At 42.2% G+C, this 23,531-nt stretch overlaps 1 protein-coding gene and 1 long non-coding RNA gene across 7 annotated transcripts in view; one reads left to right on the plus strand and one right to left on the minus strand.

Moving 5' to 3' along the window:
- The window catches only part of MAPK10 (mitogen-activated protein kinase 10), a 388,740-nt gene that overhangs the window by 194,194 nt on the left and 171,015 nt on the right, over window positions 1-23,531 (minus strand). The window lies entirely within an intron of this gene.
- On the plus strand, window positions 19,149-19,645 carry LOC120405835. The gene is made up of 2 exons (XR_005598910.1): window positions 19,149-19,307; window positions 19,444-19,645. It is a non-coding gene; the product is annotated as an uncharacterized LOC120405835 (long non-coding RNA).

Raw genomic sequence — 23,531 nt, forward strand, 5'->3', positions numbered from 1 at the left:
CAAAGGAATGGAATGGACAATAGTGAAAAGATGCCATAATGAAATCACAAATACTTTCTCCTGGAACAGGGCAGCCTATCCCATATGGGAGCTCAGAGTCTTGTGAAAAAATATGATCAAAGTCGGAGAAATTTCCATATGAAAAGATGAAAAAATTCTTTATAAAGAAAAAACAGATACACAAGAGCGCAAATTAGAGAACAAAGTAGGATAAATGTTGTAAAAAGATTGTGAGAAGCCTGATGCTTCCAGGAAAAACCAGTCTCTGAGAGGGTGCTTGCTCCTACCTACTTCCTATCCCACAAATGGCTCAGAGGCCTTCCGGTAAATCACCTTGTGCAATTTACAGTGTTCTTTTCCACCACCTTTACAGGCTATGCAGCCTCATCCCAACAGTAACACGGACTCCTCAGCTTCTCAGGCAAGGAGGGGAGAGGCTCTTACTCTAAAAGCTACCAGCCAGACAGGCCAGCCGGCCTGCCTGCCTCAGTCTGACCCCACTCACTCTCTTCTTCCCCTTCACTTCCTGACTTGTGTCTTTTGTACCATCTGGGCTAATGAGTGAGTTAGCCTTTTAACTCTCTCAAGACAATCCCAATCTATCACCCGAGTGTATTTCCTATTGTCAGATGCACTCAGAGCAACTAAGAGGAGCCTCAGTGATCATAGGGCGGGTTCAGCTGCTGTCACAGAGGATTAGGAAGAAACTGCAACCTGTCAAAAATACAGCCCCTATTTTCTAAATTCAGGCAAAACACAAGGACTCAGTGAGACTGCAAAATGAAATGTCAAAGTTTATTGACAGGTGGTATTGTTCAACTGGTAGCAGGCTCCTTCCATCTTGGGATGTCATCTTAAGTGTTGAAACGTTGTGATCCGTGTGTCATTGAGAGGACTAAAGATTTGTGAAAAAATGGTCAAAAGCTTTCCTAATCAGGAAAAGAGACACTATATGACCATAAAATGGCTCTCTTTGTTGAAATGACCATATATGTAAAAAACCTGAAGTATGGATAGCAACCAACTACATCTTTTAAAGTGACCACATAAGGGAAATTAAAAAGACTTTAATATAACTTTTATTAAAATAAATGATCAATGCTCATGTGAATTAGTCTTAACATTAGAGCCATTGAGCAAGGTCCCAAGTCTGGTGGAATGATAAATGCTTCATCAATCTTGAAAAGAGGGGACCACTGTTAATTCCAAATATTAAATGAATAATATCTTTAAGACTCTTTAAAGAGCATAGGCATTTAGGATCATTTTTTAAACTGAGTATCCTTACTGTAAATGAGATTGAGGGGGAAAAAACTGTAGGAGTGAACAGAACACCCAGTGCAGAATAACTGCAAGAATTGTGTGTGTGTTGATCTGATTTCTTGATGGGCTTCTCATGTTGCAGAGGGAGAAAGAACTCAGGGCAACTAAGAGGAGGCTCAGTGATCATAGGGCGGAAGATTAGGAAGAAACTGCAATCTGTCAAAAATACAACCCCTATTTTCTAAGTGCAGGCAAAACACAAGGACCCAATGAGACTGCAAAATGAAATTTCAAAGTTTATTGACAGGTGGTATTGTTCAACTGGTAGCAGGTTCCTTCCATCTTGGGATGTCATCGCGGGGTGTTGTCACTGAAGGAATGTTTCTTTTTGCCATAGCAGATATTGCAGTGTGGAGGGTCGATGACTTGCACAGGAGAATGGGAGAAATCAGGAAATTAAAAACTCCTCCTTCTCCTCCTCCTCCTTCTCCTCCTGTGAGTTTGCTCGCTACCTCTACGACCTCTCCTCCTTCTGCCATGTCGTCTTCTCCTCCTTCCATGTCGACCTCCGCGGCCTCCCCTTCGTCGCCTTCTGCGACGGCTCCTGCTTCTGCTCCTGCTGCGTCTGTACCTTGCCATTTCCGGAGAAGATTATGGCTTTCAAGACCTCCGCAGCTGGAGCACCAGCTCCGTAGGAGACAGCCAACCTGTCTGGTGGGATGTCCTCATCTTGTGAGCTGAGCTGGCAGCTCTGGCCCTTATATAGAGGGGCTGGTAAGTGTGACAAAAACCTACCGGGTCACTCACCTGTGATGAACTATAATGGGCTTGTTCAGACATGGGCATCAATTTTACTGTATAGCAAAGTGTCCATATAAGGAAAAATGCCAGCTGTCCTGATCATGTCATTAACACTTTCCACTGAAATGACTATATAAGGACAAAGCCACTAGTTTTGACCCTATATGGACATAAAATGGTTTTTTGTTGAAATGACAGTATAACCACAAAAACAACATCACAAACACCCTGAAGTTAGGAGGATGCAGGCAACTATGAAGCTATGGAATTGTTTGCCTCTACATTACCCTTGCCTTGTTGGATTAATCTTGTCAATGTTTGGCTGACTTGATTTAAACTGTGGATCTATTCAGCCTACCTGTCTTTGGTGGAATTTCCTGAGCTTGTTAGTTGAACTGGCACTCTGACCTTTATGTAGAGAGGCTGATAAGTATGACCCACATTGCCCTATTATTCAGCTGTGATAAACCAGAATTAAGCAATATATGGCCATCAAATTTACTGTACAGCAAAGTGTCTATGTAAGAAAACAAATAGATTTTTCCCTTTTTATAAACACTTTGGAAGTTAATTTATGTAGGTCACACTTATCAAAGGGGAAAGCAGTGACCAGTTGATATTATATCTCTTCACTACATAATGGCAACACCCATCATGACACCCAACCATCAGAAATGAGAAGTTGCCCTTCCTAATTTGATCTACTTTGATTACTACCCATGTGTTCATTTATGAACTCCAGGAGATGGCACTAACTCAGTCCTAATTGTGTTTTCTTGACTTTGAACCTTTATGTACCTAAAAAGGTTGTTTTTAAGATCATGTGAAATGTTTTGGATCTAGTGCCTGTTTTTTTTTTTTAAAGTGAGAAAAAGTAGCTTATGACCCCAAAAAGTTTCACCTTTGTTTCCTGAGGACAATTGAAACAGCATGTGAATTACAAGTTAAAAGAGATGGCTGATTTATACCATGTTTTTTTTTTCCATGCAGCAAATGAATAACTTCAATATTGTTATCAAATGCACACTGTAGTATTTTGGGGTGATAAAATAATTAAGTGTTGAAACGTTGTGATCCGTGTGTCATTGAGAGGACTAAAGATTTGTGAAAAAATGGTCAAAAGCTTAAAACCAAACCCATGATTTGAATACAGTGGGCCAAATTCCCCTTTCCATTTCAGGCAAGCAGGAATGTAACCCATTACATTTGTAGTAAAAAGGAAGGTATTTTAGCCACTAGAACGAACAGTGTTTCAATAGCAGCTGTTACAATTTGAAAATAATAGGCTTGATTCTCCATTCACACCAGTTTTATATCACTATAACTCTATAAACTCTTATGGCGCTAACTCCTAATTGACACTGGTATAACTGAGAGGATGATCAAGCCAATCCTTTTCACTGGAAATGTCTAAATTAAATATGTTATAGACATCTCCACTTCATATTCTACAAAATCTTCTTGGCTTTATCCCTCTTCTCAGTCACCTGTGTGATACGTACCATTAGTTATGCAATCACACTCGCTCCTGTCATGCCTTTATTACATCTGACCAGGCAAGTCTCAGAATAAGGAAACCTCTCAATAGAATCAGTACTGTGTGTTCCATTTGGACAAGGTCGTCTTTGAACTGATGTGGCATTCACCTCTATAGTACTCTGTCTTCCATAAGTGCCGTCCTTGTGCTTATCCAAAGCATTCACAGTCAAAGACTCTAGAACTTGCTGGATGTTCACTGGCCTTCAAAATATAGATTGAATGTACTCAGTTCTTCAGGAAATCCTAGGCCCTTTCATGTTTTTTCACACATGTATGAAAGCTTTGAAAGCTTGCAAATCATCTGTCTCATGATGCATTAAATGGAACATCTTGGAGTCCCTCTCCCTGAGGGTGGGGTGAGAAGCTATGTTTTGGAGGGCAAGTATGCACAAATTCACGTAGTCACTGACAGTTTTTATCACAAGAACCATACAGACTCTACAAAACAGATCCACCTCAATCACCAAACAGGCCTCTGTAGAAGGACTGTTTTGAGATCAACAAATGGCTATGTGAGTAGAAAATCATTAAGATGCAAAATATTTCTCTCCTCTGTCATAGGATCAGGTCATCTCCCCCAACCTCCATCCTAGATATTTTTGTTTATGTGTTTCATTAATTGGCTGTCTCAGTTTGGTTGCTATGTTTTATTGATTTTCACACCTCTCTGAGCCTTCCTTCTGTTTCCCCACATTCCCTACACTCCCCCCAGTCTGTTTCTTCATTCCCATGTTTTCCTGCTCCCTCATAGTTTCCTGTCCAATTTCCAAACAACAGAGAGAGCCACATTACAATCACATTCTCTGAGGGCAGCCCAGGTTCGATTTCTTCAGGAAAAAGATGAGAGACATCAGTGAACTTTACTGCACAAGCCTTCTTTCTCCACATTCTTTCTCTGGCTTTCACAGAGAAAATAAAACAGTGCATTATGAAGCATGTGGGATACACTTTCACTTCAGACCAGCAAGCCAAAGCTGCTGAGCCAGTAAGCTCACAAAGGCCTGCACTAGAGACCTCACAAAAGCCTGAGGCTTAACATCAGCCCAGAGAGCCAGAGGTGCTGATCTAGCAAACCTTACAAAGACCTGTGCTTTGACAAGAGCCAGTAGCCTCACAGAGGCCTGACTTTGACTTTACTCCAGCAAAGTAGTGGTTCTGTGCCAGACACCTGAGGCCTGTGTCCAGACATCATGCTAGGAAGATGGAGGTACCGAGCTAGTATCCTGACAAAGTCCCGCTTGGCTTCAGCAGGGGCCTGGAAGTGCTGTAGCCGGAACTCTGTGTCAGTGCTTTGACCATTACCAACACAGCATGTCGTTTGTGCTGAGCCAGTGACCTCATAGCAGCCCGTTCTTTGATATCAACCCAGTATGCTACATTTGAGGAACAAGTGACCTCATAGAGGCCTGTACTTGGACATAATCCCAGAAACCTAGAGATGCTGAACCACTCAAGGCCTGTTGCCGTGGCGCCAGCCATCATTCTAGAATGTGTTGAGATTTGACTTTATCCCAGCAAGCTAAAGGTCCTGAGCTGGTAACCCTTCAAGGCCTGTGCATTTACATCAACCCAGCACGCTATAATTGGTCAGCTAGTGACCTCACAGAGGCCTTTGCACTGAATTCGGCCCGTGGTGATCAGATCAGTGTGGGAAAAAGAATGAACTAGTGAACTCACAGAAAGTGCTTTAAGTCCCATTTACTCTTCCGGAGTGACACAAGAGGGATTTAAGAAGAGCTGAGGAGCTGGCCTTCTGCAGTTATAAAAACTCAGGACCTATTTATCTGGAATGACTACAACCCTTGGAATTTATTAAAATCAATAATAACACTGTTTTAACATGTAGTGGCAAATGAGACATACAGCTTGTCTCAGTTGGCCATCTTCACTGATTACGTCTATAGAATCCAAGCCTTTATTTGTTTTGACCACAATAGGAAATTCTGTCTATCCAATCACTGAAGCTTGCAGAAAATTGAATAGATTTATGGACTAGCAGTTACAATTTTAATTATAACCTCCATTTTGAAAACTTTAGCCCTCAGTCTCTCAGGAGGCTGTTTTGTGTAAAGCTTCACAGGCCAACTGGAATCCATCATTTAAGCAAATGGATACCTTCTTGAACAAGAAATACATGCCTTCACTTGACAGAAACACTTTTCCTATTTGCATTACTGAGAGTTTTGCTACAATAAATGTACAGAGAGAAATGGCATTTTCTTAAATGCAATTGCCTGGGCAAGTGTGACACATACTGTATAAAACAACATGAAAGTAGGTCAGATATATATTTTTTTTTCCTGGGGGGGGGGGGTTTGATCTGTGTGTGTTGATCTGATTTCTTGATGAGCTTATGTTGCAGAGGGAGAAAGAAAATTCTGGATGCTGAATGCTTATAAAGGATGGATAGCTCACTTTACCTTTAGGGAGAATGCTTTTTAAAAATCTCTCCACAATGACCACGACATCTCTTTGCAGAGAAAAGAGAGGAGAATTAAAAGTAAGTAAAGTCCAATTAAAAGAACCATGGTGAAAATTCAGGTAATTTTGCTAGGGACAAATATTTTTCAGCTCAGTTCCATAAGGGATTAGTTTAAACAGATATCTCAAAATTGCACAATACATTTATAAAACTGTCAATAACATTTCTAATGGGAAGAGCCCATCACTAAATACACTCCCTAGTTAAAACAGATTCATGTCTTCCAGTTTTTTCTAGACAAGTAATCTTTCCCCTCAAGAAAATTTTGCTCAGTTAGACGACCTGGGAATGAAAGTCTGTCTTTATCACAGATGCAACAGATTCACCCCTGAAAATATTATAGCTGTTCTAAGAGACAGTCTACATGGGAACACTCCAAAAAGATATTCCAAATGAGCTGAAGGTGTGAATGTAAAGTGGATCATTTAAACTGAATTGCATTCAGAATGAATGCGGCTTTATTCAGTTTAGCTTATTTTAATTCTGAATTAGAGTAACCACAAAGAGGTTTAATGCAATTTAACTAATCCTCTTTAAATTAATACTTGTAGTTAATTCAGATTAACTTTCCTGAGTGTTCCTGCGTAGACAAGTCCTAAAATTCGAGTAGCATGAGAGGTGTACCACAACTCAGAGACAAACGCTGAAGACATTTCAGCTGCTAGGTCTTGTGAGGCACCAGCCCTAGTTGCTTCCCCTAACAGCTTTAATGCATGGCGAAAGTGAAGAGGTATTTTTCTAGAGCTGAAAAAAAGGGGAGGGTTGCAATTACCCCAAGTACTGTGTCTTAAACAGTTACAACTCTGGAGAAACAATAGCAGTTCTTATTTGGGCCCCTGATTGGGAGTGGGGTGGAAGAAGTGGCAATCTAATAGAGGACTAAGGTTCTTCAGGCCTAGTCACTGCTGGATAGTCCAGACCAGTCTCTTATTCCAAGCAAACAGGAGTTTACAGGTTTGCAGTTAGCGGTTTCTCTCACTGGAGCCTGTCTGCCATGATTTCCTGCTCAGTCGCTGCTGTTTCCACATGCACAGGCCAACTCTCACTTGCAATCTCCTTCAGCCACACCCTATTCCATATGCAGTCCCCCAGCTTCTGATGATGCCTGTCCTAGATACATTTCCCTGGGGATTTCTCCATGGATCCAGCTTCTCTGATGCTCCTGAGTTTCCAAGCCACAGCTGTTCCCCCACAATCCCCTGCCCCAGGAGCGAGGGTCCTGCCTTAAGGTCTTTCCTTCTACCTGGCCAGAGGAAGGAGAAAAAGGATAATGGAAATGGTAGTTTTTTCCATACCAGGTGCATCAATCACCATAAGGAAAGGTTTCAAAGTGGAGGTTTTTTGTCTGTTTGTTGGTTTGTTTTCAGCAGGGATTTAGCAAAATCTAATCCCACACTGGTTTAAATTAGGAGTAACACAAGTCCATGGACCTGATTCTGATCTCACACTGTGTTCATACAGTGGTGTCATCCATTTACCTGAGAGTAGTTACCCGTAATTTATAGATGTGAATTTTCTAACACAAAAGGTATTTCACCCAATGTGGGGTAACTAGTTTACACCTCAGTATGATGCGAGGGGCGGGGGAGGAACTGATCACTGGAATGGAAATCGGTAATTGCCTAGAATCTTGTCTTCATGGTACAGTCTCAACCAGAAATATACATACATGGCCGATGATGGATGGGTGGCCAGGCAAAATTTGAGTGAGTGAGAGCTGCGACCCTGTGCTCCAGGTCACGCTGCCACTCTCTCACATTTGTCTCACTGTTCTTCCATCACCACAGAGGGGCAGCTGGGGGAAAACTGTGTGCTGTGACCTCATGGACCAATTCACAATGCCTGGAATGGAGAGTCAGGCCCAGCCCTGCAGAAGAGGGGCTGCTAATGTGGGGTTACTTTGCTTTTCAACCCTCTCTTCTCTGGCCTTCCATCCACACCAGGACCGTGAGCCATGTAGAAACTTCCCACAACCCATTGTTTGGGAAACATATTCCTTTAGAGGATATTTTTGTGCGTGTGTCAAAAAATACTGACGTACCCAGCCAGCAAAGTAAACAGTTACATTACTGTATCATTTAAATAATTACAGAGGGTTCAGAACTATTCGCTACATGCTTGATACACCTCATACTTTTCTGCAAGCAAACAGCTAGGAATAAAATTGGTAATTTTTTTTATCTTGGCAAGGCTATAGGTCAATAGATTGACCTGAAAATATGCATATATTGGTGAATGTCTATAGGCTGTTTGTCAGGATGTGCAGCAAAACTGATAGGGGAGACATGTTATGGGATATTACTGAAAATATAATGCCCATTATAAAATCAGAAGGCACCGAAGGATGTTGCAGCACTGTTCCAAAAAATCTCAAGAAGGACTGGATAATACCGAAAATATGCCATCATCAAATCATAAGACAGTCTAACAACAGTGTTCAAATTCTGGGCAGCTTATCTCATTGGGTTTCAGAGATGACTGAAAAAAATAATGATCAAAGGCAGAGAAACTTCCATATGAAAAAAGAAACAACTTGGGACAGTTTATTGAGGGGGAAAAGAGATAGATGAAAGATATATGATAGATAGGTTGCGTAGAAGATAGTAAAAAGGATGTAAGAATCCTGATCCTTCCAGGAAATAACCAACCTCTGGCTGAGACGGCTAGGAAAAAAGTGTAAATTATCATAAATCCACCTATTATTTCCAAACCTATGCAAAGAAACAATGAGACCGCAAAATGACATTTCAAAGTTTATTAACAGGTGGCATTGTTCAAATGGTAGCTGGTTCCTTGCATCTTAGGAAGTCATCGCGGGGTGTTGTCACTGAAGGAATGTTTCTTTTTGCCATAGCAGATATTGCAGTGTGGAGGGTCGATGACTTGCACAGGAGAATGGGAGAAATCAGGAAATTAAAAACTCCTCCTTCTCCTCCTCCTCCTTCTCCTCCTGTGAGTTTGCTCACTACCTCTACGCCCTCTCCTCCTTCTGCCATGTCGTCGTCTTCTCCTTCCATGTCGACCTCCGCGGCCTCCCCTTCGTCGCCTTCTGCGACGGCTCCTGCTTCTGCTCCTGCTGCGTCTGTACCTTGCCATTTCCGGAGAAGATTATGGCTTTCAAGATCTCCGCAGCTGGAGCACCAGCTCCGTAGGAGACAGCCAACCTGTCTGGTGGGATGTCCTCATCTTGTGAGCTGAGCTGGCAGCTCTGGCCCTTATATAGAGGGGCTGGTAAGTGTGACAAAAACCTACCGGGTCACTCACCTGTGATGAACTATAATGGGCTTGTTCAGACATGGGCATCAATTTTACTGTATAGCAAAGTGTCCATATAAGGAAAAATGCCAGCTGTCCTGATCATGTCATTAACACTTTCCACTGAAATGACTATATAAGGACAAAGCCACTAGTTTTGACCCTATATGGACATAAAATGGTTTTTTGTTGAAATGACAGTATAACCACAAAAACAACATCACAAACACCCTGAAGTTAGGAGGATGCAGGCAACTATGAAGCTATGGAATTGTTTGCCTCTACATTACCCTTGCCTTGTTGGATTAATCTTGTCAATGTTTGGCTGACTTGATTTAAACTGTGGATCTATTCAGCCTACCTGTCTTTGGTGGAATTTCCTGAGCTTGTTAGTTGAACTGGCACTCTGACCTTTATGTAGAGAGGCTGATAAGTATGACCCACATTGCCCTATTATTCAGCTGTGATAAACCAGAATTAAGCAATATATGGCCATCAAATTTACTGTACAGCAAAGTGTCTATGTAAGAAAACAAATAGATTTTTCCCTTTTTATAAACACTTTGGAAGTTAATGTATGTAGGTCACACTTATCAAAGGGGAAAGCAGTGACCAGTTGATATTATATCTCTTCACTACATAATGGCAACACCCATCATGACACCCAACCATCAGAAATGAGAAATTGCCCTTCCTAATTTGATCTACTTTGATTACTACCCATGTGTTCATTTATGAACTCCAGGAGATGGCACTAACTCAGTCCTAATTGTGTTTTCTTGACTTTGAACCTTTATGTACCTAAAAAGGTTGTTTTTAAGATCATGTGAAATGTTTTGGATCTAGTTGCCCCCCCCCTTTTTTTTTGTAAAGTGAGAAAAAGTAGCTTATGGCCCCAAAAAGTTTTACCTTTGTTTCCTGAGGACAATTAAAACAGCATGTGAATTACAAGTTAAAAGAGATGGCTGATTTATACTATGTGTATTTTTTTCCCTGCAGCAAATGAATAACTTCATTATTGTTATCAAATGCACACTGTAGTATTTTGGGGTGATAAAATAATTAAGTGTTGAAACGTTGTGATCCGTGTGTCATTGAGAGGACTAAAGATTTGTGAAAAAATGGTCAAAAGCTTAAAACCAAACCCATGATTTGAATACAGTGGGCCAAATTCCCCTTTCCATTTCAGGCAAGCAGGAATGTAACCCATTACATTTGTAGTAAAAAGGAAGGTATTTTAGCCACTAGAACGAACAGTGTTTCAATAGCAGCTGTTACAATTTGAAAATAATAGGCTTGATTCTCCATTCACACCAGTTTTATATCACTATAACTCTATAAACTCTTATGGAGCTAACTCCTAATTGACACTGGTATAACTGAGAGGATGATCAAGCCAATCCTTTTAACTGGAAATGTCTAAATTAAATATGTTATAGACATCTCCACTTCATATTCTACAAAATCTTCTTGGCTTTATCCCTCTTCTCAGTCACCTCTATAGTACTCCATCTTCCATAAATCCAGTCCTTTTGCTTATCTAAAGCATTCACAGTCAAAGACTCTAGAACTTGTGGATGTTCACTGGCCTTCAAAATATAGATTGAATGTACTCAGTTCTTCAGGAAATCCTAGGCCCTTTCATGTTTTTTCACACATGTATGAAAGCTTTGAAAGCTTGCAAATCATCTATCTCATGATGCATTAGATGGAACATCTTGGAGGCCCTCTCCCTGAGGGTGGGGTGAGAAGCTATGTTTTGGAGGGCAAGTATGCACATATTCACGTAGTCACTGACAGTTTTAATCACAAGAACCATACAGACTCTACAAAACAGATCCACCTCAATAACCAAACAGGCCTCTGTAGGAGGACTGTTTTGAGATCAACAAATAGCTATGTGAGTAGAAAATCATTACGAGGCAAAATATTTCTCTCCTCTGTCATAGTATCAGGTCATCTCCCACAACCTCCCTCCTTGATATCGTTGTGTATGTGTTTCATTAATTGGCTGTCTCAGTTTGGTTGCTATGTTTTATTGATTTTCACACCTCTCTGAGCCTTCCTTCTGTTTCCCCACATTCCCTACACTCCCCCCAGTCTGTTTCCCCATTCCCATGTTTTCCTGCTCCCTCATAGTTTCCTGTCCAATTTCCAAATAACAGAGAGAGCCACATTAAAATCACATTCTCTGAAGGCAGCCCAGGTTCGATTTCTTCAGGAAAAAGATGGGAGTCATCAGTGAACTTATGCATTATGAAGCATGTGGGATACACTTTGACTTCAGACCAGCAAGCCAAAGCTGCTGAGCCAGTAAGCTCACAAAGGCCTGCACTAGAGACCTCACAAAAGCCTGAGCCTTAACCTCAGCCCAGAGAGCCAGAGGTGATGATCTAGCAAACCTTACCAAAGAACTCTGCTTTGACAAGAGCCAGTAGGCTCACAGAGGCCTGACTTTGACTTTACCCCAGCAAGGTAGTGGTGCTGTGCCAGACACCTGAGGCCTGTGTCCAGACATCATGCTAGGAAGATGGAGGTACCGAGCTAGTATCCTGACAAAGTCCCGCTTGGCTTCAGCAGGGGCCTGGAAGTGCTGTAGCCAGAACTCTGTGTCAGTGCTTTGACCATTACCAACACAGCATGTCGTTTGTGCTGAGCCAGTGACCTCATAGCAGCCCGTTCTTTGATATCAACTCAGCATGCTACATTTGAGGAACAAGTGACCTCATAGAGGCCTGTACTTGGACATAATCCCAGAAACCTAGAGGTGCTGAACCACTCAAGGCTTGTTGCCGTGGCGCCAGTCATCATTCTAGAATGTGTTGAGATTTGACTTTATCCCAGCAAGCTAAAGGTACTGAGCTGGTAACCCTTCAAGGCCTGTGCATTTACATCAACCCAGCACGCTATAATTGGTCAGCTAGTGACCTCACAGAGGCCTTTGCACTGAATTCAGCCCGTGGTGATCATATCAACATGGAAAAAAGAATGAGCTAGTGAACTCTTCTGGGGCGATACAAAAGGGATTTAAGAAGAGCTGAGGAGCTGGCCTTCTGCATTTATAAAAACTCAGGACCTATTATTTACAAACCTATGCAAAGAAACAATGAGACCGCAAAATGACATTTCAAAGTTTATTAACAGGTGGCATTGTTCGAATGGTAGCTGGTTCCTTGCATCTGAGGAAGTCATCGCGGGGTGTCGTCACTGAAGGGTTGTTTCTTTTTGCCATAGCAGATATTGGAGAGTGAAGGGTCGATGACTTGCACAGGAGAATGGGAGAAATCAGGAAATTAAAAACTCCTCCTCCTCCTCCTCCGAGTTCTCTCTCTACCTCTACGACCTCTTCTCCTTCTGCCATGTCGTCTTCTCCTCCTTCCATGTCGACCCCCGCGGCCTCCCCTTCATCACCTTCTGTAACTGCTCCTGCTTCTGCTCCTGCTGCGTTTGTACCTTGCCATTTCTGGAGAAGATTATGGCTTTCAAGATCTCCGCAGCTGGAGCACCAGCTCCGTAGGAGACAGCCAACCTGTCTGGTGGGATGTCCTCATCTTGTGAGCTGAGCTGGCAGCTCTGGCCCTTATATAGAGGGGCTGGTAAGTGTGACAAAAACCTACCGGGTCACTCACCTGTGATGAACTATAATGGGCTTGTTGAACTCACAGAAAGCGCTTTAAGTCCCATTTACTCTTCTGGAGTGACACGAGGGATTTAAAAAGAGCTGAGGAGCTGGCCTTCTGCAGTTATAAAAACTCAGCACCTATTTATCTGGCCACACCCTATTCCATATGCAGTTCCCCAGCTTCTGATGATGCCTGTCCTAGACACAGTTCCCTGAGGATTTCTCCATGGATCCAGCTTCTCTGATGCTCCTGGTTTCCAAGCCACAGCTGTTCCCCCGCAACCCTCTGCTCCAAGAGCGAGGGTCCTGCCTTAAGGTCTTTCCTTCTACCTTGCTAGAGGAAGGATTAAAAGGATAATGGAAATGGTAGTTTCTTCCATACCAGGTGCATCACTCTCTTATCACCATAAGGAAAGGTTTCAAAGTGGAGGTTTGTCGTCTTTTTGCAGGTTTGTTTTCAGCAGGGATTTGGCAAAATCTGATCTCACACTGGTTTAAATTAGGAGTAACACAAGTCACTGAAATGGAAGTTGGTAATTGCCTAGAATCTTGTCTTCATGGTACAGTCTCAACCAGAAGTATACATACATGGCCGATGATGGAGGGGTGGCCTGGCAAAATTTGAGTGAGTGGGTGCTGCGACCCTGTGCTCCAGGTCACACTGTCACTTTCTCAAATTTGTCTTGCTGATTTTCCATTACCACACAGGGGCAGCTGGGGGAAAACTGTGTGCTGTGACCTCATGGACCAATTCACAATGACTGGAATGCGGAGCTGCGCCCAGCCCTGCAGAAGAGGAGCTGCTGCTGTGGTGTGAGTTCGCTTTCTAACCCCCACTCCTCTGGCCTTCCCTCCACACCAGGACCGTGAGCCATGTAGAAACTTCCCACAACCCACTGGTGGGTCACAACCCATTGTTTGGGAAACATATTGTTTTAGAGGATGTTTTTGTGGGTGTGTGAATAAATAGTGATTTACCCAGCCAGCGAAGTAAACAGTTACATTACTGTATCATTCAAATAATTACAGAGGGTTCAGAACTAATCGCTACATGCTTGGTACAGCACATACTTTTCTACAGGCAAACAGCTAAGAATAAAATTGGTAGTTTTTCGTATCTTGCCAATGCCATATTGTCCATAGTAAGGCTATAGGACAACAGATTGACCTGAAAATATGCATATGTTGGAGAATATATATAGGCTGTTTGTCAGGATGTGAAGCAAAACTGATAGGTGAGACAAGGAATGGGATATTACTAAAAATATAATGCCCAATATAAAATCAGAAGCCACCGAAGGATGTTGCAGCACTGTTCCAAAAAATCTCAAGAAGGAATGGAATGGATAATACAGAAAATATTCCATCATCAAATATTAAGACCGTCTAACACCAGTGTTCAAATTCTGGGCAGCTAATGTCATCTGACTTTCAGAGATGGTTGAAAATAATGGATCAAAGGCAGAGAAACTTCTGTATGAAAAAAATGGGGACAGTTTTATTGAGGAAAAAAGAGGTACATGAATGATAAATATTTAGTGCAGAAGGTAGTAAAAAGGATGCTCGAATCCTGATCCTTCCAGGAAATAACCAACCTCTGACTGAGAGGCTAGGAAGAAACTATAAACTGTTATAAATACACCCAATATTTCCAAACCTATGCAATGACCCAATGAGACTGCAAAATGAAATTTCAAAGTTTATTGACAGGTGGCATTGTTCAAATGGTAGCTGGTTCCTTTCATCTTAGGAAGTCATCGCGGGGTGTTGTCACTGAAGGAATGTTTCTTTTTGCCATAGCAGACATTGCAGAGTGGAGGGTCGATGACTTGCACAGGAGAAATCAGGAAATTAAAAACTCCTCCTCCTCCTCCTGTGAGTTCGCTCTCTACCTCTATGACCTCTCCTCCTTCTGCCATGTCATCGTCTTCTCCTCCTTCCATGCCGACCCCCACGGCCTCCCCTTCGTCGCCTTCTGCGACGGCTCCTGCTTCTGCTCCTGCTGCGTCTGTACCTTGCCATTTCTGGAGAAGATTATGGCTTTCAGGATCTCCGCAGCTGGAGCACCAGCACCATAGGAGACAGCCTACCTGTCTGGTGGGATGTCCTTAGTTTGTGAGTTGAGCTGGCAGCTCTGGCCCTTATATAGAGGGGCTGGTAAGTGTGACAAAAACCTACCGGGTCACTCACCTGTGATGAACTATAATGGGCTTGTTCAGACATGGGCATCAATTTTACTGTATAGCAAATTGTCCATATAAGGAAAACACCAGCTATCCTGATCATGTCATTAATTAACACTTTCCACTGAAATGACTATATAAGGACAAAGCCACACGTTTTGACCCTATATGGACATATAATGGTTCTTTGTTGAAACGACAGTATAACCACAAAAACAACATCACAAACACCCTGAAGTTAGCATAGATGCAGCCAACTATGAAGCTACGGAATTGTTTGCCTCTACATTACCCTTGCCTTGCTGGATTAATTTTGTCAATGTTTGGGTGACTTGATTTTAACTGTGGATCTATTCAACCTACCTGTCTTTGGTGGAATTTCCTGAGCTTGTTAGTTGAGCTGGCACTCTGACCTTTATGTAGTGAGGCTGATAAGTATGACCCACATTGCCCTATTATTCAGCTGTGATAAACTAGAATTTAGCAATATATGGCCATCAAATTTACTGTACAGCAAAGTGTCTATGTAGGAAAACAAATAGATTTTTCCCCTTTTATAAACACTTTGGAAGTTGATTTATGTCGGTCACATTTATAAGAGGGGAAAGCAGTGACCAGTTGATATTATCATATCTCTTCACTACATAATGGCAACACCCATCATGACACCCAACCATCAGAAATGAGAAGCTCCCCTTCCTAATTTGATCTACTTTGATTACTACCCATGTGTTCATTTAAGAAGTCCCGGAGAAGGCACTAACTCAGTCCTAATTGTGTTTTCTTGACTTTGAACATTTAGCTTCTAATATCATGTGAAATGTTTTGGATCTAGTGCCTCTTTTTTTTTTTGGTTTAAAGTGAGAAAAAGTAACTTATGGCCCCAAAAGGTTTCACCTTTGTTTCCTGAGGGCACTTGAAACAGTATGTGAATTGCACTTTAAAAGAGATGGCTGATTTATACTATGTGTAACTTGTATCCTGCAGCAAATGAATAACTTCAATATTGTTGTCAAATGAACGCTGTAGTATTTTTGGGTGATAAAATAATTAAGTGTTGATACATTGTGATCCGTGTGTCATTGAGAGGACTAAAGATTTGTGAAAAATTGCTCAAAAGCTTAAAACCAAATCCATGATTTGAAGACAGTGTGTCAAATTCCCCTTTCCAATATTTCAAGCCAATACTTTTGCACTGGAAATGTATAAATCAAATATGTTATAGACTTCTGTCATAAACAGATAGTTAAAGGTTATTGCCTCTTTTATTTGTAAAGGGTGAAGAAGTTCACCTAGCCTAGCTGACACGTGACCAGAGGAACCAATGGGGGGACAGGATGTTTCAAAAGGAAGGATGGAAGTTCCCTTTGGCTTGGTCAGTTTCAGTTTTGGCCGGAGTGGAAAAGATCAAGGAACCAGCCTCTTATCAGAGTAGTGAGTATCAGAAACAAATACATAGGTTTATGTTTATTTTCTTTTGTGATTTTGTGCAATTAGAGGAATAATCAAATTAGGGATTCTTTTGTGTACTAAGTTTTTGCCCAGGGGAACATCCTCTGTGTTTCAAATCTGTTGTCTGTGAGAGTAGCTGGTACACTAATCTCTCCCAGAGGTTTTTTTCTTTTACCTTTCTTTTCTTTAATTAAAAGCCTTTTTTTAAAGAACCTGATTGATTTTTTCTTGTTTTTAGATGCACGGGGATTGGATCTGGACTCACCAGGGCTTGGTGAGGGAAGAAGGGGGGAGGGGAATGAGTAACTCTTCCTTGTTTTAAGATCCAAGGGGTTTGGATCAGTGTTCACCAGGGAATTGGTGGCGAAGTCTCTCAAGTCTACCCAGGGAGGGAAAGGTTTTTGGGGGGAAGACAGAGTTTTCCAAATGACTCAAATATTTGGATGGTGGCAGCATACTGATCTAAGCTGGTAATTAAGCTTAGGGTTTCTCATGCAGGTCCCCACATATGTACCCTAAAGTTCAGAGTGGGGGTGGAACCTATGACTACTTCTCCACTTCATAGTCTACAATATCTTCTTGGCTTCATCTCTCTTCTCAGTCACCTGTGTGATGCATACCATTAGTCATGCACTCACACTTGCTCCTGTCATGACTTTATTACATCTGACCAGGCAAGTCTCAGAATAAGGAAACCTCTCAATAGAATAAGTACTGTGTGTTCCATTTGGACAAGGTGGTCTTTTGAACTGATGTGGCATTCAGCCCCAAAGTACTCCATCTTTCATAAATCCCAAGGTAGTCTTGCTGTCCTTGTGCTTCTCCAAAGCATTCATAGTCAAAGAAGAGACTCTAGAACTTGCTGGATGTTCACTGGCCTTCAAAATATAGATTGAATGTACTCAGTTCCTCAGGAAATCCTAGGCCCTTTCATGTTTTTCCACTCATGTATGAAGGCCGAGAAATCTTGCAAATCATCTATCTCATGATTCATTAGATGGAACATCTTGGGGGCACAAAGCAAAAAACCTTATCTCTTCATTAAACATCAGGGCCCTGTCCCTAAGTGAGGGGTGACAACATATGTTTTGGAGGGCTAGTATGCACAAATTCACGTAGTCACTGACAGTTTTAATCACAGGAAACAAACTGGCTCTACAAAGCAGATCCACCTCAATAACCAAACAGGCCTCTGTAGAAGGATTGTTTTGAGATCAGTAAATGGCTATGTGAGTAGAAAATCATTAAGAGGCAAAATATTTTCTCTGTCATAGGATCAGATCATCTCCCCCAACCTCCATCCCTGACCGTTATGTAGAGAGGCTGATAAGTAGGACCTCACAAAAGCCCAAGGCTTAACATCAGCCCAGAGAGCCAGAGGTGCTGATCTAGCAAACCTTACAAAGACCTGTGCTTTGACAAGAGCCAGTAGCCTCACAGAGGCCTGACTTTGACTTTACCCCAGCAAAGTAGTGGTGCTGTGCCAGAGACCTGAGGCCTGTGTCCAGACTCATGCTAGGAAGATGGAGGTACCGAGCTAGTATCCTGACAAAGTCCCGCTTGGCTTCAGCCAGCAGCCTGGAAGTGCTGTAGCCGGAACTCTGTGTCAGTGCTTTCACCATTACCAACCTAGCATGTCATATGTGATGAGCCAGTGACCTCATAGAAGCCCATTCTTTGATATCAATCCAGTATGCTACATTTGGGGAACAAGTGATCTCATAGAGGACCCTAGAGGTGCTGACACATTAACCACATAAAGCCTTTGCCTTGCCGCCCCATCATCATCTTGTGTTGTTGAGATTTGACTTTATCCAGCAAGCTAAAGTCCTGAGCTGGGTAACCCTCCAAGGCCTGTGCATTTACATTAACCCACAGCACGCTATAATTGGTGTGACATCACACACATCAGCCTTTGCTTGCAAGAATTTCAGCCGTGTGGGATCAGCATGGGGAAAAAGAATGAGCTAGTGACTCTTTCTCTGGAGATACAAAGAGGGATTAAGAAAGAGCTGAGGCTGGGCCTTCTGCATTTATAAAAACTCAGGACCTATTTATCTGGAATGACTACAACCCTTGGAATTTATTAAAAATCAATAATAATACTGTTTTAACACGTAGTGGCGAATGAGACATACAGCTTGTCTCAGTTAGCCATCTTCACAGATTAAGTCTATAGAATCCAAGCCTTCATTTGTTTTGACCACAATAGGAAATTCTGTCTATCCAATCACTGAAGCTTGCAGAAAATTGAATAGATTTATGGACTCGCAGTTACAATTTTAATTATAACCTCCATTTTGAAAACTTTAGCCCTCAGTCTCTCAGGAGGCTGTGTTTTGTGTAAAGCTTCACAGGCCAACTGGAATCCATCATTTAAGCAAATGGATACCTTCTTGAACAAGAAATACATGCCTTCACTTGACAGAAACACTTTTCCTATTTGCATTACTGAGAGTTTTGCTAGAACAAACATACAGACAGAAATAGCATTTTCTCAAATACAATTGCTTGGGCAAGTGTGACAGATACTGAATAAAACAATATGAAATACAGATAACTTGAACTCAGAAGTCCTAAATGAAGTGGTTGAAGAAAGATCTCTAGTCCACAGATATTACATGTTAATATAGCCTGGAACACACAAGGACATTCCAGAAGCATTCTGATGCTGTACCATTATTCACAAAAGACAAGCTCTGTAAACTGGGTAACAATAGGCTGCTTAGTCTGAAATCAGAACTGGGCAAATAAAGAGAAAAACTGATATGAGATTCAATCAGTAAAGAGCTAAAAGTTGGGAATATAATTAATATCAGTTAACATGTACGTTTTCTTTCTCCCAGATACAGAAGAAAAAGCAGGTGACACCCATGAGCAGCTCTCTCATTGAGACTCTTTGATTCAGGTTGTTAAATCTGAGAGGAGCCAAAAGCATTAGGGAATGTCTGTGGGTGTGCCAAGAAAGACCCACTCACCCACCCAGTCAGCACAGTAAACTGTTACACTACAATGTCATTCAGGTGAATACAATGGTTTCAGAACTAACTTCAGTGTTCTTTACTGGAGCCAAATATCTAGGAATAAATGGTCAATATTCATCCCAGCAAAAGGTCTTAAGCACAAGTGACACAAGGTTCCATAGTTAGACCAAAGGCTAAGAGACTGAACTAGCAATATGAGATGGGAAAATGTTTAAGGTGTTAGTCTGAACCTGACGAATTTGTCAGGATGTGCAACGAAATGACCGGTAAGGTAAGGAATGGAATATTAGTGAAAATATAATGCTGTTATAAAATCAGAACAAACCAGAGGTATGTTGCAGCACTGTTCCAATTCCGCTCCCCAAAAGAATGGAATGGACAATAGTGAAAAGATGCCATAATGAAATCACAAATACTTTCTCCTGGAACAGGGCAGCCTATCCCATGTGGGAGCTCAGAGTCTTGTGAAAAAATATGATCAAAGTCGGAGAAATTTCCATATGAAAAGATGAAAAAATTCTTTATAAAGAAAAAACAGATACACAAGAGCGCAAATTAGAGAACAAAGTAGGGATAAATGTTGTAAAAAGATTGTGAGAAGCCTGATGCTTCCAGGAAAAACCAGTCTCTGAGAGGGTGCTTGCTCCTACCTACTTCCTATCCCACAAATGGCTCGGAGGCCTTCCGGTAAATCACCTTGTGCAATTTACAGTGTTCTTTTCCACCACCTTTACAGGCTATGCAGCCTCATCCCAACAGTAACACGGACTCCTCAGCTTCTCAGGCAAGGAGGGGAGAGGCTCTTACTCTAAAAGCTACCAGCCAGACAGGCCAGCCGGCCTGCCTGCCTCAGTCTGACCCCACTCACTCTCTTCTTCCCCTTCACTTCCTGACTTGTGTCTTTTGTACCATCTGGGCTAATGAGTGAGTTAGCCTTTTAACTCTCTCAAGACAATCCCAATCTATCACCCGAGTGTATTTCCTATTGTCAGATGCACTCAGAGCAACTAAGAGGAGCCTCAGTGATCATAGGGCGGGTTCAGCTGCTGTCACAGAGGATTAGGAAGAAACTGCAACCTGTCAAAAATACAGCCCCTATTTTCTAAATTCAGGCAAAACACAAGGACTCAGTGAGACTGCAAAATGAAATGTCAAAGTTTATTGACAGGTGGTATTGTTCAACTGGTAGCAGGCTCCTTCCATCTTGGGATGTCATCGCGGGGTATTGTCACTGAAGGAATGTTTCTTTTTGCCATAGCAGATGTTGCAGAGTGGAGAGTCGATGACTTGGACAGGAGAATGGGAGAAATCAGGAAATTAAAAACTCCTCCTTCTCCTCCTCCTCCTCCTCCTGTGAGTTCGTTCTCTACCTCTACGACCTCTCCTCCTTCTGCCATGTCGTCGTCTTCTCCTCCTTCCATGTCGACCTCCGCGGCCTCCCCTTCGTCGCCTTCTGCGACGGCTCCTGCTTCTGCTCCTGCTGCGTCTGTACCTTGCCATTTCTGGAGAAGATTTTGGCTTTCAAGATCTCCGCAGCAGGAGCACCAGCTCTGTAGAATGCAGCCAACCTGTCTGGTAAGATATCCTCATCTTGTGAGCTGAGCTGGCAGCTCTGGCCTTTATATAGAGGGGCCGATAACTGTGACAAAAACCTACCGTGTCACTCACTTGTGATGAACTATAATGGGCTCGTTCACATATGGGCGTCAATTTTACTGTATAGCAAAGTGTCCATATAAGGAGAAAACCAGCTAACATGACCACATATACCCCCTAAATACCACTATCAAACAAAATTCCTAATCAGGAAAAGAGACACATTTTCACACTATATGACCATAAAATGGCTCTCTTTGTTGAAATGACCATATATGTAAAAACCCTGAAGTATGGATAGCAACCAACTACATATTTTAAAGTGACCACATAAGGGAAATTAAAAAGACTTTAATATAACTTTTATTAAAATAAATGATCAATGCTCATGTGAATTAGTCTTAACATTAGAGCCATTGAGCAAGGTCCCAAACAGAGGTTTAATGCAATTTAACTAATCCTCTTTAAATTAATACTTGTAGTTAATTCAGATTAACTTTCCTGAGTGTTCCTGCGTAGACAAGTCCTAAAATTCGAGTAGCATGAGAGGTGTACCACAACTCAGAGACAAACGCTGAAGACATTTCAGCTGCTAGGTCTTGTGAGGCACCAGCCCTAGTTGCTTCCCCTAACAGCTTTAATGCATGGCGAAAGTGAAGAGGTATTTTTCTAGAGCTGAAAAAAAGGGGAGGGTTGCAATTACCCCAAGTACTGTGTCTTAAACAGTTACAACTCTGGAGAAACAATAGCAGTTCTTATTTGGGCCCCTGATTGGGAGTGGGGTGGAAGAAGTGGCAATCTAATAGAGGACTAAGGTTCTTCAGGCCTAGTCACTGCTGGATAGTCCAGACCAGTCTCTTATTCCAAGCAAACAGGAGTTTACAGGTTTGCAGTTAGCGGTTTCTCTCACTGGAGCCTGTCTGCCATGATTTCCTGCTCAGTCGCTGCTGTTTCCACATGCACAGGCCAACTCTCACTTGCAATCTCCTTCAGCCACACCCTATTCCATATGCAGTCCCCCAGCTTCTGATGATGCCTGTCCTAGATACATTTCCCTGGGGATTTCTCCATGGATCCAGCTTCTCTGATGCTCCTGGTTTCCAAGCCACAGCTGTTCCCCCACAATCCCCTGCCCCAGGAGCGAGGGTCCTGCCTTAAGGTCTTTCCTTCTACCTGGCCAGAGGAAGGAGAAAAAGGATAATGGAAATGGTAGTTTTTTCCATACCAGGTGCATCAATCACCATAAGGAAAGGTTTCAAAGTGGAGGTTTTTTGTCTGTTTGTTGGTTTGTTTTCAGCAGGGATTTAGCAAAATCTAATCCCACACTGGTTTAAATTAGGAGTAACACAAGTCCATGGACCTGATTCTGATCTCACACTGTGTTCATACAGTGGTGTCATCCATTTACCTGAGAGTAGTTACCCGTAATTTATAGATGTGAATTTTCTAACACAAAAGGTATTTCACCCAATGTGGGGTAACTAGTTTACACCTCAGTATGATGCGAGGGGCGGGGGGGGGCAGGAACTGATCACTGGAATGGAAATTGGTAATTGCCTAGAATCTTGTCTTCATGGTACAGTCTCAACCAGAAATATACATACATGGCCGATGATGGATGGGTGGCCAGGCAAAATTTGAGTGAGTGAGAGCTGCGACCCTGTGCTCCAGGTCACGCTGCCACTCTCTCACATTTGTCTCACTGTTCTTCCATCACCACAGAGGGGCAGCTGGGGGAAAACTGTGTGCTGTGACCTCATGGACCAATTCACAATGCCTGGAATGGAGAGTCGGGCCCAGCCCTGCAGAAGAGGGGCTGCTAATGTGGGGTTACTTTGCTTTTCAACCCTCCCTTCTCTGGCCTTCCATCCACACCAGGACCGTGAGCCATGTAGAAACTTCCCACAACCCATTGTTTGGGAAACATATTCCTTTAGAGGATATTTTTGTGCGTGTTAAGTAATATTAGCTGTTACTGAAGTAAGAATTAAGTGATCAGTGGCTTGGGATCAAATTTTAATAAACTTGAGGGAATCACCTTCTTTGGGAAGTTAATTTTATATTTAATGAAAGACAAAGATTGGTGTTCACCTGCCAGAATACAAACGGTATGATTATTTATTTGTACTGGAGCAGCACCTTGAAGCCTCAACCTGAAATTGCAACTCTATTCTGCAAGACTCTGTACAAATGACTAGGTCACAAATAGTCTGAAGCCTAAATACACAAAACAGAAAGAGGGAGGGGAAAGGGAATTTTATTATCCCCACTTCTCAGATGGGGAACTGAAGCACAGAGAGGTTAAAGGCCAGACTTTCAAAGGAACTCAGGGATGAATTTGCAAAAGTGGTCAC

Source organism: Mauremys reevesii, linkage group 5 (genome assembly GCF_016161935.1).
Source record: "Mauremys reevesii isolate NIE-2019 linkage group 5, ASM1616193v1, whole genome shotgun sequence".
Classification (NCBI taxonomy): domain Eukaryota; kingdom Metazoa; phylum Chordata; order Testudines; family Geoemydidae; genus Mauremys; species Mauremys reevesii.